At 40.9% G+C, this 18,105-nt stretch overlaps 1 long non-coding RNA gene across 1 annotated transcript; it reads right to left on the reverse strand.

Annotated features, from left to right (window-relative positions):
* Window positions 1-370: 370 nt before the first annotated feature.
* LOC125133717 (uncharacterized) lies at window positions 371-17,808 on the reverse strand. The gene is made up of 4 exons (XR_007136501.1): window positions 17,493-17,808; window positions 15,646-15,711; window positions 12,412-12,496; window positions 371-427 (listed from the first exon to the last, which is right to left on the reverse strand). It is a non-coding gene; the product is annotated as an uncharacterized LOC125133717 (long non-coding RNA).
* Between the last annotated feature and the right edge of the window lie 297 nt (window positions 17,809-18,105).

Here is an 18,105-nt window from a genome sequence, read left to right on the forward strand (position 1 = left end):
CCGATGTTTTTCAAGGGATTGCTCTGCAATCCTTCTTCTTTCTTCAGCTTGTCTGTAGCTCTGCTAACCAGACAAGCCTCATGCAGGTGCCAACTGTGGCTTTGCTTTCTTTACTGGAGCAGCCGTATGGCTCCCGACACACTTACATGTATACATTCTTTTTTCTCACAATACATGTTCCATCATAAGTGACTAGACAGAGTTCCCAGTGCTACACAGCAGGATCCCATTGCTAATCCATCCCGAAGGCAACATTCTGCATCTATTTACCCCAAGCTCCCAGTCCCTCCCAGTCCCTCCCCTTCCCCCTTGGCAACCACAAGTCTTTTCTCCAAGTCCACAATTTTCTTTTCTGTGGAAAGTTTCCTCTGTGAGTCACAGGTTTTGATTCATTTATTCATTCATTCAACGAACATGTGTTCAGCGCCTAACATACACCAGATTTAGAAATCAAGAATTAAAAAAAAATCAACAAATATCTTTCCTCACAGAATTTATATTCTAATGAATGGAGACAGATATTAATTAAATGTGAAACATGTACAAAGGTGACAATGCTAGAAGGAAGTCAAGTGAAGTACAGGACTGGAAAGCTGAGTGTGTGCGTGCTGATTAAAGAAGCTGGTCAGAAAGGTAATCTGATAAGCTGACCCTGGAGTAGACCTGAAGGAGTGAGGAGTGACTATGCAGATAACTGACGGAAGTGTTTCAGGCAGAGGGAACCACCAAGTACAAAGGCCCGGAGATAGGAGCATGCTGCTCTAGTCAAAGGAATAGCAGCTGGAATGGAATGAGGGGAGTGGGGGCAGTGGTGGGATATGAAAGACATATGGGGGAAGTAGGTTTATTGAGGGGTTCCTAGGTTATGGTTAACTCTTTGAATTTTACTCTGAGTAAGATGGGAAGCCAGTGAATGTAGAGCTAAGGAGGCATGGTCACAACTCAGAAAAGAAGCATTTCTCTTCGTGTGGTCTATGCTGGCCATGCACTCTCAATCCATCAAAGGCTAATTTTTTTGTTTGTTTTTTTGGTTTTTTTGGCCATTTCTTGGGCCACTCCCACGGCACATGGAGGTTCCCAGGCTAGGGGGCAAATCGGAGCTGTAGCTGCCAGCCTACGCCAGAGCCACAGCAACACGGATCCAAGCTGCGTCTGCGACCTACACCACAGCTCACGGCAACGCTGGATCGTTAACCCACTGAGCAAGGCCAGGGATCCAACCCGCAACCTCATGGTTCCTAGTTGGATTCGTTAACCACTGCGCCACGACAGGAACTCCAGCATTAATAGCTTGATTCATGCAGACCGCATCAAAAGAAATGAAAAGAAGCAGAGCACTGCAGAGTTGAATCTTAAATCTGATACATTTGCATCCAGCTAAAAAATTTAATTTTCCAGTTTTGTCAATTGCCTCCCTCAAATTTATTCCCGGCACTCCTGAAGTGTAGACAATGGACTGATTCGAAAGCTATGCAAGTAGAAACTCTCCTGAACAAATGGAAACTCCTCATATCTCCTTAGCACTGAATGGCTTATAGAGCCTTCCCATGTTCACTATGACATTTAATCATTTAGACAGCCCTAAGTGAAAAAGTGGCAAGAGAGAAATAATTTTCTCCATTTTACTGGTAAGAAAATTGAAACCCAAATAACTATTATTGTACAAGGAAACAACTGTTAAATGCAACATCTAAACTAAAATCACAATAATGTGAGTCTTCTGGTTTTTAAGCATAATGCTATTCCATAATAATAGCTTTTTTTTTTTTAGGTTTTCTTAAAAACTTTTTATTATAGTTGATTTAAGTGTTCTGTCAATTTCTGCTATATAGCAAAGTGACCCAGTTATACAAATACGTACATCCTTTTTCTCATGTTATCCTCCACCATGTTCCATTGCAAGTGACTGGATACAGTTCCCTGTGCTATACAATAGGAGCGCAATGCTTATCCATTCCAAACGCAATAGTTTGCATCTACTAACTCCAAACTCCCAGTTCCATCCCACTCCCTCCCCCTCCTTGGCAACCATAAGTCTCTTCTCTATGTCCATGAGTTTGTTTCTATTCCATAGATAGGTTAATTTGTGCCCTACTTTAGATTCCACATCTAAGTGACAGCATATGTTGTCTTTCTCTTTCTGACTCCACTTAGTATGAGAATTTCTAGTTCCATCCACATTGTTGCAAATTGGTATTATTTTGTTCTTTTTTATGGCTGAGTAGTATTCCATTGTGTATATGTACTACACTCTGTTATCCATTCATCTGTCAATGAACATTGAGATTGTTTCCATGTCTTGGCTATTGTGAATAGTATTGCAATGAACATAGGGATCATATGGTAATTCTATGTTTAGTTTTCTGAGGTACATCCATAGTGTTTTCCATAGTGGTTGTACCAATTTACATTCCCATCAATAGTGTAGGATGGTTCCTTTTCTCCACATCCTCTCCAGCATTTGTTGTTTGTAAACTTATTAATGATGGCCATCTGACAAGTGTGAGGTGGTTCCAATTAGCATTTCTCTAATAATGAATGATGTCAAGCATTTTTTCATGTGTCTATTGGCTATATATATGTCTTCTTTGGAGAAATATCTATTTTGGTCTTCTGCCCATTTTTCAATTGGGTTGTTTGTTTTTTTGCTCTTGAGCTGTATGAGTTGTTTATACATATTGGAGATTAAGGCCTCGTCAGTTTCATTCTTTATAACTATTTTCTCCCATTCCATAGGTTGTCTTTTTTTTTTTTTTTTTTTAATAGTTTCCTTTGCTGTGTAAAAGCTGGTAAGTTTGACTAGGTCCCATTGGTTTATTTTTGTTTTTATTTTTATTGTCTCGGATGACTGACCTAAGAAAACATTTATACGGTTGATGTCAGAGAATGTTTTGCCTATGTTCTCTTCTAGGAGTTTGATGGTGTTTAAGTCTTTCAGCCATTTTGAGTTTATTTTTATGCATGGTATGAGGGTGTATTCTAGTTTCATTGATTTACATGCTGTTGTCCAGATTTCCCAGCCCACTTATTGAAGAGACTGTCTTTGTCCCATTTTATATTCTTGCCTCCTTTGTCGAAGATTAATTGACCATAGGTGTCTGGGTTTATTTCTGGGTTCTCTATTCTGTTCCGTTAGTCTATATGTCTGTTTCTGTACCAGTACCACACTGTCTTGATTACTGTAGCTTTGTAATATTGTCTGAAGACTGGGAGAGATATACCTCCTGCTTGTTTTTTTCCCCTCAGGATTGCTTTGGTGATTCTGGGTCTTTTATGGTTCCATATAAATTTTTGGATGGTTTTTTCTAGTTCTTTGAAAAATGTCATGGGTAATTTGATAGGGATTGCATTACATCTGTAGATTGCTTTGGGTAGTATGGCCATTTCAATGATATTAATTCTTCCAGTCCAGGAACATGGGGTATCTTTCCATTTCTTTGGATCCTCTTTAATTTCCTTGATTAATATTGCATAGTTCTTGGCATATGTCTTTCATCTCCTTGGTCATGCTTATTCCTGGGTATTTAATTTGGGGGGGTGTGATTTTAAAAGGTATAGTTTTTTTATATTCCTTTTCTAATATTTTAATTGTCTTTTTTTTTTTGTCTTTTTGTATTTTTAGGGCCATAGCCACAGCACATGGAGGTTCCCAGGCTAGGGGTCTGATCGAAGCTGTAGTCACCAGCCTATGCCACAGCCACAGCAATGCTAGATCCGAGCCACATCTGCAACCTACACCACAGTTCACGGCAATGCCAGATCCTTAACCCATTGAGCAAGGCTAGGGATCAAACCTGCAACCTCATGGTTCAGTCAGATTCATTTCTGCTGTGCCAGGACAGGAACTCCAAATATTCCATTGTTAGTATAGAGAAATGCAACCAACTTCTGAATATTCATCTTGTATCCTGCTACTTTGCTGAATTTGTTGACCAGTTTGAGTAGTTTTTGTGTTGAGTCCTTAGGAATTTCCATATTTAGTATATGTCATCTGCATAGAGTCACAATTTTACCTCTTCTCTTCCAATTTGGATACATTTTATTTCTCTTGTTTGTGTGGTTGTTGTGGCTAGGGCTTCAAATACTATGTTGAATAAAAGTGGTCTTGTCTTGTTCCAGATTTTAGCAGGAAGGTTTCAACTTTTCTCTATTGAATATTATATTGGCTATGGGTTTGTCATAAGTGGCTTTTATTATGTTAAGGCATGTTCCCTCTATACCCACTTTGGTAAGAGCTTTTATCATGAATGGATGTTGGATTTTGTCAAATGCTTTTTCTGCGTATAGGAGATGATCATGTGGTTTTTTACTTTTCTTTTGTTAATGTGGTGTATGATGTTGATTGATTTGCATATGCTGAACCATCCTTGTGAACCTAGGATGAATCTCACTTGGTTGTGGTATAGGATCTTTTTTATTTGTTGTTGAATTCAGTTGGATAAAATTTTGTTGAGATTTTTGGCATCTATATTCATCAAAGATATTGGCCTATAATTTTCTTTTTTGGTAGTATCTTTGGTTTTGTTATAAGTTCTTCTACATATATTTGGTAGAGTTCAGCTGTGAAGCCATCTGGTTTTAGACTTTTTTTTGTAGGTAATATTTTTATTATTACATGTTCAATTTCATTTCTAGCAATTGATCTGTTCATTTGATCTAGTCCTTCTTCATTCAGTTTTGGTGGGCTGTATGTCTCTAGAAACTTGTCCATTTCTTCTAGGTTGCCAAATCTGTTGGCATATATTGTTCATAATATTCTCTCTCTCTCTTTTTTTTTTGTATTTCTGCAGTGTATGTTGAGATTTCTCCATTTTCATTTCTTATTTTGTTTATTTGTGTTCTCTCTCTTCTTCCTGGTGAGTCTGACCAGAGGTTTGTCAATTTTGTTTACCCTTTCAAAGAACCAACTCTTGATTTTATCAAGTTTTTCGAATCTCTATTTTATTGATTTCCTCTCTGATCTTTATGGTTTCCTTCTTTCTGCTGATTTTCAGTTTTATTTGTTCTTTTTCTAATTCATTTAGGTGGTAGTTTCAGTTCTTGCGAGATTTTTCTTCTTCTGTGAGGAAGGCCTGAATCTCTATGAACTTCTCTCTAAGAACTGCTTTTGTGGCATCCCATGGATTTTGAATGGCTGTGTTTTCATTATCATTTGCCTGGAGATATTTTTAAATTTCCCTTTTTATTTCCTTGTTGATCCATTATTTTTTTAGTAACATGTTGTTTGATCTCCATGTAGTCAGTTTCTTCTTATTTCTTTTCCTGTGTTTGATCTAGTTTCATGCCATTGTGGACAGAGAAGATCCTTGTAATAAGTTCTATATTCTTATATTTGTTGAGGTTAGTTTTGTGCCCCACTATGTGGTCAATCCTTGAGAATGTTCCATGTGCACTTAGAAAAAAAAAATATTCTGTTTTGTTTTTTGGTTTTGGATATAATGTCCTGAAAATATCAATTAAGTCTAACTGTTCTATTGTGTCATTAGGGTCTTGCTGCCTTGTTGATTTTCTGTCTAGAGGATTTGTCCATTGATGTGAGTGGGTCGTTAAAATCTCCTACTATTATTGTATTCCCCTCAATTTCTCCTTTTATGTCTATTAGTATTTGTTGTATATATTTGGGTGCTCCTATGTTTAGGGGCATATACATTGACAATTATAATATCCTCTTCTTGAATAGATCCTTTTATCATTAAATAGTGTCCTTTGTCTTTCTCTATGGCCTTTGTTTTAAAGTCTATTTGTCTGATATGAGTATTGCAACTCCTCCTTTCCTGTCTTTTCCATTCATATGAAATGTATTTTTCCATCCCTTCACTTTCAATTTATACGTGTCCTTCACCGTAAGATTAGTCTCTATTAGGCAGCATATTGCAGGCTCTTGTTTTTTGGGTTTTTTTTTTTGTTTTTCTGTTTTTTTGTTTTATCCTGTCTGCCACTCTATGCCTTTTGGTTGAAGCATTCAGTCCATTTGACATTTAAGGGAATTACTAATGTATTTATTGCCATCTTAAACCCTGTTTTCTAGTTGATTCTACATTTCTCCTTTGTTCTTTTCTTTTCTTTGGATGATTTCCTTATATTTTATGCTTGTGTCCTATTTAGTCTTTGTAAATGTATTGTTTGGTTTTGACTTGTGGTTGCCCTGTTTTTCAAGTATATTAACCCCTTCCTATAATTGCTTGCTTTAGCCTAATAGTCATATAAGGCTCAAACGCATTCTTAAAAAAAAAAAGAGAGAGAGAGTCTAGATATTTTTACTTTCCTTCCCCACATTTTATGATTTGATGTTATTTTTTTTTTGCATCTTCATGTTTATCCTTTTGCTGTTCCTTGTGTTTCTTATCACTTTTACAAATAGGACTTTTTTTTTTCCTTTTAGATCTGTATATTGGCTTATTTAAGTGATTATTTTCCAATTGTGACTTCCTCTATTCTACATCTTCTTACTTCTTTACTATTTAGAGGAGACCTTTCAGTATTTCTTTTATTTAATTATTTATTTTTGTCTTTTTTTTTTTTAAGGGCCACACCAGCAGCAATATGGGAGTTCTCAGGCTAGGGGTTGAATCAGAGCCATAGCTTCCAACCTACATCACAGTTTATGGCAATGCAGGATCCTTAACCAACTGAGTGAAGCCAGGGATCAAATCTGTGTCCTCATGGATACCAGTCTGTTTCTTTACCACTGAGCCACAATGGGAATTCCAGTATTTCTTTTATTATTTTTTTTAATTTGTTTTTAGGGCTGCACCTGCAGCACATGGAGGTTCCCAGGCTTGGGGTTGAATCAGAGCTACAGCTGCTGGCCTACACCACAGCCACAATGCGGGATCCAAGCCAACCTACACCATAGCTCACTGCAATGCTGGATTCCCTGACCCACTAAGTGAGGCCAAGGATCAAACCCTCATCCTCATGGATACTAGTCAGATTTGTTTCCACTGTGCCACAACAGGAACTCCCAGTGTTTCTTTTAGAATGGGTTTGTTATTCCTGTATTCTTTTAGATTTGGTTTGTCAGAGAAATTATTTCTCCTTCTACTGTAAATGATAATCTTGCTGAGTAGAGCATTCTAGGCTGCAAATTTTTTCCTTTTAGAACTTTGAATATATCTTGCCACTCTCTTCTGGACTGCAGTGTTTCTGTAGAGAAATCAGCTGATAGTCTTATAATTAACTCTTTGTTTTTCTCTTGCTGCTTCTAGAATCCTCTCCTTATCTTTAACCTTTGCCATTTTTATTATAATATGTCTTGGTGTGGGTCTGTTTGAGTTCACCTTGTTTGGGACCCTCTTTGCTTCCTGTATCTTGATATCTGTTTCCTTTAGATTTGGAAAGTTTTCAGCCATAATTTCTTCGAATATATTTTCAATCCCCTTTTCTTTTTCTTCTCCTTTGGAATTTTTATTAATGCATAGACTGACCCACTTTATATTATCCCATAGATCTTTTATATTGCTTTCACGATTTTTCTTTTGGTCTTCTGTCTGCTATCCTAATTTGGTGATTTCCATTATTCTACCCTCCAAGTCACGTATCTCTTCCTCTGCATTATTCATTCTACTCTTCAATGCCTTTAACTCAGCTTGCAACTCTGCAAATGAATTTCCTAATTTTTCTTGGCTCCTCCTTATATTTCCTAGTTCCTTTTTAAAGCAATCTGCAATACTGTTCATATCTGCTCTTAATTCCTTCATAGCCACTCTTAATTCCTTCAGTATATTTTATCTCCTTTTGAACTCATGTCTGTTAGACTGCAGAGGTCTGTTTCATTGTTTGTTCCTTTGGGGGAATTCTCCTGTTCCTTTAACTGGGAATGGTTCCTGAGCTTCTTCATTTTGCTTATAAATTTTTCTTATTATGTGAGTTTACAGAAAACAACTACTGCAGTCTTGGAGAGCTATTTATAAGCAAGAGCACTCCTGGGTATTTTGTGAGGGCTTACTTTCTTTTTTCTCATGAGGACTGCTTTTGGTCTGGATGCTTGCTGTCTCTGCTGTCTCTTTCCTCAGTGTGTGCAGGCTGTTATCCCTTTAATTGGGGTATGCTGGTGTATGGCCTGCACATGCTTCCAGGCAGATGGAGGCAATAACCAGGGCCTATAGCCAGTGCCTGGCTGCTGGACCCTTGACAGTGGCAAGGACCCACAGATAGGAGGCACAGGCTGCTCTTGGTTGCAGGACCCTGGGAAATGGCAGTGACCCTCAGGAAGGTGTAGGCAACACCCAGAGCCTTTGGCAGTGGCAATAGCAGGGCTTGTGCATTTCCGAGGGAGTGAGAGCAACAATGGGTGGCACTTGATTGCAGTGCCCTTCTCTGCAATGACTCCCAAGGTGACTGGGGCTCAGGTGGTGTCTATTCACAGAGCCTAGTGGTGGCAGGCTATGCCCACCTCTGGAGTCTGAGGTGGCTGTGGCAGTTTGCCCTTGCCACACATAGCCTGAGCAAGAAGCACCCCTCTGCCTGAGAGCCTGTATATGTGCAGAGAAAGGTAGTCTTATGATGGTCCCACTCCTCCTCCTCTCACCCTCCCAACCAATGGCACCTTGCCTCTCCTGCAGGCCTTGGCCTTCTCCTGTGTTCCCTTGACTGTGGTGCTCCACTCCCCGTCCTGTGAAGCACTGCTCCCTAGCCCCTCAGCCTGTCTCCACACAGCCAGTCCTGGTCCTCTCCCCAGAATTGACCTCCAGAGCCAGTTCCCCGCCCCTGCCTGAGCGTCTTAGTCTGTGGTGTCCGGTGGCGGGGGGGGGGGGGGGTACCGATGGTTTGTGCTGCTCTCTCTTGGCTTTTTCCTCCTCAGTCTGGCTGTTGAGTTTTTCTCTGGGGTTCTGAAGTTTCCTTTCCTTCTCAGCTGATCTCCCCATCAGTTAAGTGGCCTCCCAAGGTGCAGATTCCTTTCCTCTTTCACAGCTCCCTCTCAGAAGTGCTGGTCCTGTCCTGATTCCTTTTTTTTTTTTTTTTCCTCTTCTCTCTCTTTTTTTCCTTTTTGTTCTGACCAGTTATGTGAAACATTTCTTGACCTTTTTAGGAGGTTTAAGGTCTTCTGCCAGCATTCAGTAGGTGTTCTGTGCAAATTATTTTACATGTAGATGGGTTTTTTGATATGTTTGTGGGAGAAGGTGAACAGCACGTCTTACTCCTCCACCATCTTGACCCCTCCCCAGTAGTTTCTGTCTATTGAGATTAGCTTATTCAGTGTTTACAAATGTCTATGAAATGCATATATTGCTCTATTTTACAAGTGTGGAAACTAACACTCAAAAAGTTTAAATAAGTCAATTATTCTTCAATAAAGCTGAATTTTTAAAAATATAGTTTCTATGTTTAATTTTTTAAAGAAAAGTTTAAATAAATTGTCCATCTGATACTCAAAACAATAGTCATATGTTGTTGTCTATCATATAAAGAAATGCAGGGGTGGAGTTCCCATCGTGGCTCAATGGGTAATGAATCCGACTAGCAACAATGAGGTTGTGGGTTCGATCCCCGCCCTTGCTCAGTGGGTTAAGGATCCGGCATTGCTGTGGCTGTGGTGTAGGCCAGCAGCTATGGCTCCTATTAGACCCCTAGCCTGGGAAGCTCCATATGCCATGGGAGCAGCCCAAGAAATGGCAAAAAGGCAAAAAAAAAAAAAATGCAGGGGTTACAAATGGTTTTTGATTCATTTGACTACTTCATTCACATAGTACTTGCCTTTCTTAGGTTTTATTCTTTTTGTTTTGTTTCATTTTTACTACCGTCATCACTTATGATTTTCCTACCTCAAGGCCACAGCTTTTTTGTTTACTGTGCTACTTCCTTTCCCTCTACAGTCATCTTAATTTTGGAGCCCTCAAAGGCAAATTTTGGTCTCTTTCTTCTCCATCTCCCTATTTGATTTTATCCATCTCCCTAGATTCTAATACAAATGAACTTCTGGAGACTTTCAAATTTCTACCTCCAGCTTAGTGGTCTCCTCTGAGCTCTAGACTTTCCTCTCTATCCAGCTGACATTTTGACATATCTGCTCGCCTGTCTTGCTGACATCACATGGAATATATGAGTCCCTCTTCACCCCACTCCTAAACTCATCATACTGAAGTCTTCCTTTTTCTGAAAATGACAGACCCAAACAGTAACTAAAGCCAGAAACTATGATTCTTTCCTTTCCTCACCCTTCACAATCTATTAGCAAGTCCTACTAGCTCCACTTCCAAAATATATCCTGAAACTTTCCAGTTCTCTCTGTTTTAAGCCACCACCCATTTTCATCTATACCCCCTCATAGCTGTCCCCCTGCACCCACTCTCGCCCCTGTTCTATCTGTCCTCTCAACAGTAATTTTTCTGGAAAATGTAAAACAGCTCATGTCACTCCCCTATTTCAAAACCCTCAATGATTTCCCATAGACTTAAAAAGTCTTCAAATACCTTAAAGGCTTATGTGGTGTGGTTCCTTCCTTTCTCTACCCTTCTTTCTTTCATTATACTCCAGTCATGGTGACTTTCTAGAAGTTCTTAAAACTTTTCCAGCTCTTTGCCACCTCAGCATTCTTGCTGTTGCCTCTATCCAGAAAGCCTGTCTCTTAAGCCTACACTTGGCTGGCTTTTTGGTCTCATTTGAACACAAACTCCTAGGAGAAGTTTCTCTAACTACTGCTGTTAGTCCTATGCTTACTTACTTCATCACACTTACCACAACCTGTAGTTATTTACTTATGTATTTTTGTCTCACCCTGCTTGAGAGCAGAGTTTCATTTCTCTTGTCATTGTCATAATACAGTGTCTGTACATTTGTGTTCCCAATGAACAGAGATCAGAAAATATTTATTGAGTGAATGAAAGAAAGAATGGATGAAACTCAATTATAGTTATGCAGAACTCCCATTTTCACAAATATGATGACTTGGTTATGTTTTTTGTGTGTTTGTTTGTTTGTTTGTTTTGCCATTTCTTGGGCCCCTTCCGCCGCATATGGAGGCTCCCAGGCTAGGGGTCTAAACGGAGCTATAGCCGCTAGCCTATGCCAGAGCCACAGCAACACCAGATCCGAGCCGCATCTGTGACGTACACCACAGCTCATGGCAATGCCGGATCCTTAACCCACTGAGTGAGGCCAGGGATCAAATCTGCAACCTCATGGTTCCTAGTCAGATTCGTTAACCACTGAGCCATGACGGGAACTCCCGACTTGGTTATGTTTATTCTCTGTGTTCTGTACTCTGAAAACTCAAGATGAAGTAATGTAGAAATGAGTTGTAGTCAGGACCTAACTTCTATTAAATAAGAACAAAGAGGACAAACCATATTGATCTAAAAGAATCCAGGCCGTTAGGCCAGGTGCCAGATTTTTTGGCTTTTTCATTTCCTTAGGCACATAACAGACTTGAATTTCTGAGAAGTCATCCAAAGTATGACCATATATTATAAAACCCACTTCGCTTAGCCCTTAAACACATGTCATGCTCCATTTCAATATCAGCCAGACCTCTCATCAGCCTTTACAGGGTTGGAGGCTATATCTAATCCAGACCTTTAATCTTTGTCACCAAAAGCAGGCAAATAACTATTTGCTTAGTTTAAGAGCCTACTTACTGTGTGACAAGTACTCCCAATTACTAGGTGCTCTGCAAGTTATTTCTACTTAATCTTTGCAACAAACCTACGAAGAAATTTTTTGTCCGACTAATAGACAAAGAATCTGAGGCTCAGAGAGGTTATGTTATTTGCTCTTATGGCCAGGCTTATAGCTGGTAAGAGGTAAAGCAGAGATTAAACCTCAAGTTTTATTTTCCTTTTTTTTTTTTTTGGCTATGCCCACAGCATGCAGAAGTTTCCAGATTGGGGACTGAACCCATCCCACAGCACCACAGCAGTGACCCAAGCCACAGCAGTGAGAATACCAGATCTTTAACATGCTAGGCTACTAGGAACTTTTAAACTCAAGTTTTCTGATTCTAAAGTGAGCATTAAACTACATTCATTGCATTTTTTTTTCTGCCACCCTGAGGCAAATGGAGTTCTGAGGCCAGAGATCAGATCCAAGCCACATATGAAACCTACAGTTGAGGCAATGCTACATCCTTTAACCCACCGTGCCAAGCTGAGTATCAAATCTGTATCCTGGCACTGCAGAGACACCAATGATCCCCTTGCATTACAGGGGAAACTCCTAAACTACACTGCTTTTTGAAAAAAAAAAATCACACTAATTATCTTTTTATTAAATTATTTAAATCATTAAGTATACCCTATTTTCTAATCAACTAATGAAATGTGATTCTCCTTAAGAGGCAATATGTGTAATCTCTCTGGCTCGCCATTATTTCTCTGGGGTGAAATCCTATCAGTGATTCCGTCACAGGGAATAATCGTAATTTGTCTTCTCTGAGTAAACAACTGGCTTACAACTATCATCAATTTCTCTTACCTGACATCTCCTCATAGTGGAAATGAATCCACTTCAGTAATGATATGTGGAACCCTTGGATTTCATGAAGTCACTAATGAGGTCCCTACAAAGAGAAGAAAATGGCACCATTATTCCATTGTTTATTTTCTATTTGGGGGTCAAACTTAAATTTTCAGTTGAAGTTTGAAAACCACTGCCTCTTGAGAAAGAGAGGGGGAAAAAAAAAGAAAAGGAAGGAAGAAAGAGAGGGAGGGAGGAAAGGGGAAGGAAGAAAGAGAGTGTAGTCTTATTTTTCTTGAAAGGTCTTCCACAATTAAGTTACTCTGACATGCTATCTGATGTGTGGGAGAGATGGAAGACCAAGGTTAGAGTCTCCTTTACGAAGGGAGGTGAAAATAGATGTGTTTCAGCTCCAGGAAGAAAAGTTAGATTGAATGAGAGTATAAACTCCTTCAGCAAGAACATCTACCATAGATGTGAGGGACTAAGAACATTAACTAGAGAGAGTCAAAGAACAAATTCTATGACATAGATATTCCCCTACTTCTGTAAAGAATTCCTAAAAAACGGCAGACAACAAAGTTGCATGGGTAAAAATTCAATACAAAATCATGAAAACAATGTGAGAGGTGTTCTATCCCCAGGAAGTTAAATGCATCATAAAACTCCTAATTACACTTTAGATGGTCTATCGCCAGTATGTCATTTATATTCACACATTTGGTTTTCCTTCTGTAATTTAATAGTTGTCCATCTCAAGTCCAGTGGATGACTACTTGAGATTCAATATATCTACTGATTTTTCATGTTCCACTTTGCTATAGGAAGCATCACTTTCAGAATGGAAGTATTCTGCCAGACCTATTAATGTTGATGTGGTCCAGAAAGTGGAAAGTAGGAAGCCTACTGCTCTTCTCTAGCCACACGCTCTCTCCAGGTAAATATTTGTAAGCCCATGGCTTTAAATAATATCCATGTGCCACTGCCTCTTAAAGTTTCATCACAGCTCTGATCTTTCCCCAAAGCTTACCGGTATGTCTAACTCCCTACCTAACATGTCCCATAAAATATATAGTAGGTATAGATACTCTAAACTTGAATTATCCAAAACAAAAGTTCCCATTCTCCAAACTGTAACCATCCCCGAATTTTCAATTTAGCAAAGGTCTACACCACTCATTTCTAAAAATAACCAAACAACTCTTGGGGTCATACTTGTCTCCTTTCTCTTCTTCACATTCCATATCCAAAGTTGGCTTTACCTCCAAATTGTATAGTATTCATCCACCTTTCTCAGTCTCTTCTGCTACCACTCTAGTCCAAGCCACTATTGTTTCTCCTCTAGGTGAAATACAACAGCTTTCTAACTTGTCTCCCTGCGGCTACTCTCACCTGCCTTTGTACTATTTTCTTTCTAGACCACGAAGTCAGTTTTAAAAAATGTAGATAAGGTCATGCTGCTCTTCTGCTTACAACTTTCCAAAGGTTTCTAATTATACCAAGAATAAAACCCAAACTCCTTACTATAATCTAGGACAGAGCTTTCCAAACAAAGCCATTACTAGGTTGTGAAACCAATGTACTAGGTAAGGATCAGCATTTTAAAGTAAAATAGCAGTTCTCTTGGGGCTCAGCAGGTTAAAGATCCAGCATTACCACTGCTGTGGCTCTACAGCTGTGGCAAGGGTTAAGTCCCTGGCCCAGGAACTTCCACATGTTACAGGCACAGCCAAAAAAAAAAAAAAAAAAAAAAAAAAGAAGAAGAAGAAATAAATAAATTAAATTAATAGAAATATCAAAGTTTATTGCATGTAGTAAGGATAAATATTATTTCATGAAACTTCTCTTTCAGGTGTGTGTGTGTGTGTAGTAAACTGTAACATAAAATACATTTCTTACTATGGGTCACATTAAAAGTTTGAAAGCCACTGACCTACAAGATCTTAAAAATCTGTTTGCTCACATCTCCTACCTAATCTCCCACCTCATCCCCTGCTCACTCAAAATACCTCAGCCCTCCTAGCATCCTTGTGTCTTCAGAGAAGGCCAGCTTATCTCCACCTCTCTCCTTGGCACTTGCCTGAATGCTCTAAATCTAGATTTTTGTACAGATGGATCCTTCCAACCATTCAGATCTCAGCTCAAATGTCACCTGCTTAGAAAGCCTTTCCTCTGAGTAATCCAAAACAGCCCCTACCACTTCTCTGTTACATCACCCTGTTTTATTTCTTATGTTGCTAACCATGCTCTTGCATATTTATTTATTGCACATTGTCTTTCTCAGTATAATGCAGGGACTTTAACCATCCTGTTCACCACTATTCCCTCCATACTTGTAAGAGTCTCTCAATAAGCATTAGTTGATAGAATGTTGATTATTTGTTTTATGAAACAAATTGTGTGTTTTTATAAAATAGCAACATCTTATAATGAAATCCTTCAATAAGTGTAATAAGAAAACAAAGAGGCTGCTGCTAAAACTGAACACTGACTGGCAAGCACGGCCCATGGTAGAACTTAATGGTTCATTTGTCAGCAGATGGAGGAAAATCCAAATGTTGTGTATTAAAGGTAATTTCTGGGCATGCAAGGTATAAAAATGCAGATTGGTTGACAATGAGCATAGACTAGCTAGAGATATAGTCATAGTGTTTGTCTAGTGTTCTGTGGTTCCTGGTAACAAAAACCCTTAAGAACCCAAGTGCTCATCTTGAATTCCCTTCATTAGCAGAACCAGGAGCAAAATGCTGTATGCAATGCCTTCAGCTCTAAATGAAAGAGACCTGGGAAGGCAAGTAAAGAGTGGTAATTGCCAAGAATGACAGGGGCAGGGTCAGAGTGGGAAGTGCCCTCAGGGAGCCAGGCCCACAAGTAGACTCCAGAGTCTGAGTAAAGGAGGCCCTCCTTTCCCTCACAGCCCCACCCAGCAAACTCTCCCAAGAGGTGACTAGGATTATCGCCTCAATCTTTCTTTAATTCTCTCCAGGTGCCAGATCATAAAGGGGCTTGTGTGCTAAGCTGAGGAGTTTGAACTTTCTTCTGGACGCTGTGGAGAACGTTTAAGAAGTTTAGGCAGGGGATTGGGCTCTCAGAGCGATCCCCTGGCTACAGTGTGGAGGGGGCTGAGGGTCTGTGTGCTTGGAAGCCAGAAGCTCTGTGGCAGATACACCTGGTGAGAAGCAATGAGAGTCTAAACAAAGACAAGGGTTGGGGGACCCAGAGATGGTGAGGAGGGAATGTGACTCCACCTACTTCTGCGTTAGTGCTTCCAGTCAATGGCCCCCAGCGGGTTAGGAACTCTGGAGCCTTTTTTTCTCCCTGTGAAATAAAACAGAGAATGGCACCTCCTTCAGCAGTTGCTGTGTGGATTAAATATGATAATACATATAAACTCCAGTGCCTGGCACAGAGTAAGTGCACAATAAGTGTTAGTTTTGTTTTGCTTTTTAGTCAGGCACTATTATTACTATTTTCTTAGCACTAAGGGAGGTACTGAAAAGGACACAGACGCTTCAGCAAATCAGAACTCTCGTTGGAGAAATTCCCACTTTGGCTCGGCAGTGACAAACCTGACTAGTATCCATGAGGACCTAGGTTCAATCTCTGGCCTCACTCAGTGGGTTAAGGATCTGGCGTTGCTGTGGCTGTGGCATAGGCCAGCAGCTGTAGCTCTGATTCGATTCCGCCTCTAGCCTGGGAACTTCCACATGCCATGAGTGCAGCCCTAAAAAAAAAAAGAAAGAAAAAGAAAAAGAACTCGCATTGGGCAGTGGGCTGTCACAATGTTTTGAAAACATGTCCTTGACAATGGGTATGGTCTCACAGAGGTGAACCTGGAGCTGTGAGTGAAAAATAAACAGCATTTTGAGAGGCAGTGGACTTAGACTGAAAACTGCAATTCAGTAGAATGAAAAGAGTTAAAGCCAGTCATGACTGGGGCGAACGTGTGACTGAGGCAGGAGAGGTACCCGGCAGGCCCCACCAGGTGAGAATCAGGGCTCCTTCCCTTCGCCTCTGGCTCCTCCTTCCTGAGACAAGGCTCCCATCTTAAGCCAGCAGGAGAGACGGCAGCCATCCGGGCCCACAAAAGGTCGGGGTTTGAGGGCCCCTCAGCACAGGTTTTGTCTGCAAACCCGGTTTCCGAGGTGCCTAAAAGTGTACAAATAGTGAAGCCAGGCCCAGCCGAGCCAATTCATTACCTTGCCTCAGCGCTGCATGCTGATTATCTGCTCTCCATATCACCTCTCCTCAGGGGGCTCAAAGGAATCAGCAAATCCCCGGCATCACAGCTACGAATCCCCAGCACAACCCATTCACACACAGCGGGGTGGCTGGGGATTAATTGGAGGGGGAATGTTGTGAATTCCAGAGAGTTCTTTCTCTTTGCTTCACAGCCGGTGGCCGGGGATATTGCTACATGAAAGCTTCCCTGTCAGTATCAATCATCATTGCCCGGGCTGCTACATTCCAGAGAATGAATTGGCCTCATTTGGTAACTCAACTGGAGTCTGGGGTGGGATGGGGTGGGGGTCATTCTTGATGGGTCCACATTTGTGGGCCCCACTTCTTGCTCCATAAGTGGTTTCCAAAGACAAACAGAAACCCACGGGGCCCAGCTTGCTTTTTCTGATTCCCTACTTTAGAGATGCTAAGTAGGGGGTGAATCTGGAAGGGTAGGAATGAGCAGGACCTGGGTTAGGGCCCAGGCAGGAAATGAGTTAAGGCAGAGCCGCGTCTGAGAAGAGAAGCAGGCCAATAGCTCTCACACACCCCCGCCCCCGCCCCCAAGGTTTCCCTGATTGCTTTGATGCAAGGCCTACTTTCACCCCCCGCCCCATCCCCATGCTTTTCCGCAGGAGGCCGGCAGGCTCTCCCCCACTCCGCGCCGAATGGCGCCAGGCCTGGAAACCAAGTGAGCCCAAAGCCTGCCTTTTTTAGGGGCAAAGGTGCTCCAGCAAGGCAGATGACCAGAAATGCAATCCTCAGACGTTTTCCTTGAGGAAGCAGTTGCTGGGAGCCCCGAGAACGGACAAGTAGGAGCCTCTTTCTGGGATTTAATCTCAGAGGTCTGCTGATGGAAACCTTTCCCTAATTCTTACCTTTTTAAATGCAAGATCTTCGGACTGCCTTCCCCTCCCCCGCACCGTCTGAGCATTTCTCTCCGATCCTCCTAGATTCTTAGCCTGCCTTTTTGCAGAATTTCCTGAAACGTCCACCAAATCTAGAGTTCAGAGCATGTACCCCGGAGGATCCACGGTTGTGCTCTGCATGCCGCCGTGAGAGGCGCCTAAATCGAGGGTCCTGAGGAGCTGAAACCCGCCCCGGGGCTCTCTACTCAGCTGCTCTGGGGCTGTGCGCCGCGGGGCAAGTCGCTGGGCTCCTTCGGTCTCGCTTAGTGCCTCCGTAAGACGGATGATAATAATAACTGCTCTGCCTCCCTCATATGACTGTGTAGGGATTAATAGAAGAGAATAAAAAGCGCTTTGTGATTTGCAAAGGGCTCAACATAAGGTATGTTGATTACTAAATTATCTCATTGGGCTCAGTATTGGGTATATTAGTGATCTTTATAAAATCCTCATTCTACATTTACCTACCTACTTCTGTTCAGGAGTCCTGGTGAAAAAATGCCCTGGGAGGAATAGAGATAAAAAGATAAGCAATATACACAAAAAGGAAAACAAAAAGCAGGATCCTTATTATAGTTTTCCA

Source organism: Phacochoerus africanus, chromosome 8, assembly GCF_016906955.1.
Source record: "Phacochoerus africanus isolate WHEZ1 chromosome 8, ROS_Pafr_v1, whole genome shotgun sequence".
Taxonomy (NCBI): domain Eukaryota; kingdom Metazoa; phylum Chordata; class Mammalia; order Artiodactyla; family Suidae; genus Phacochoerus; species Phacochoerus africanus.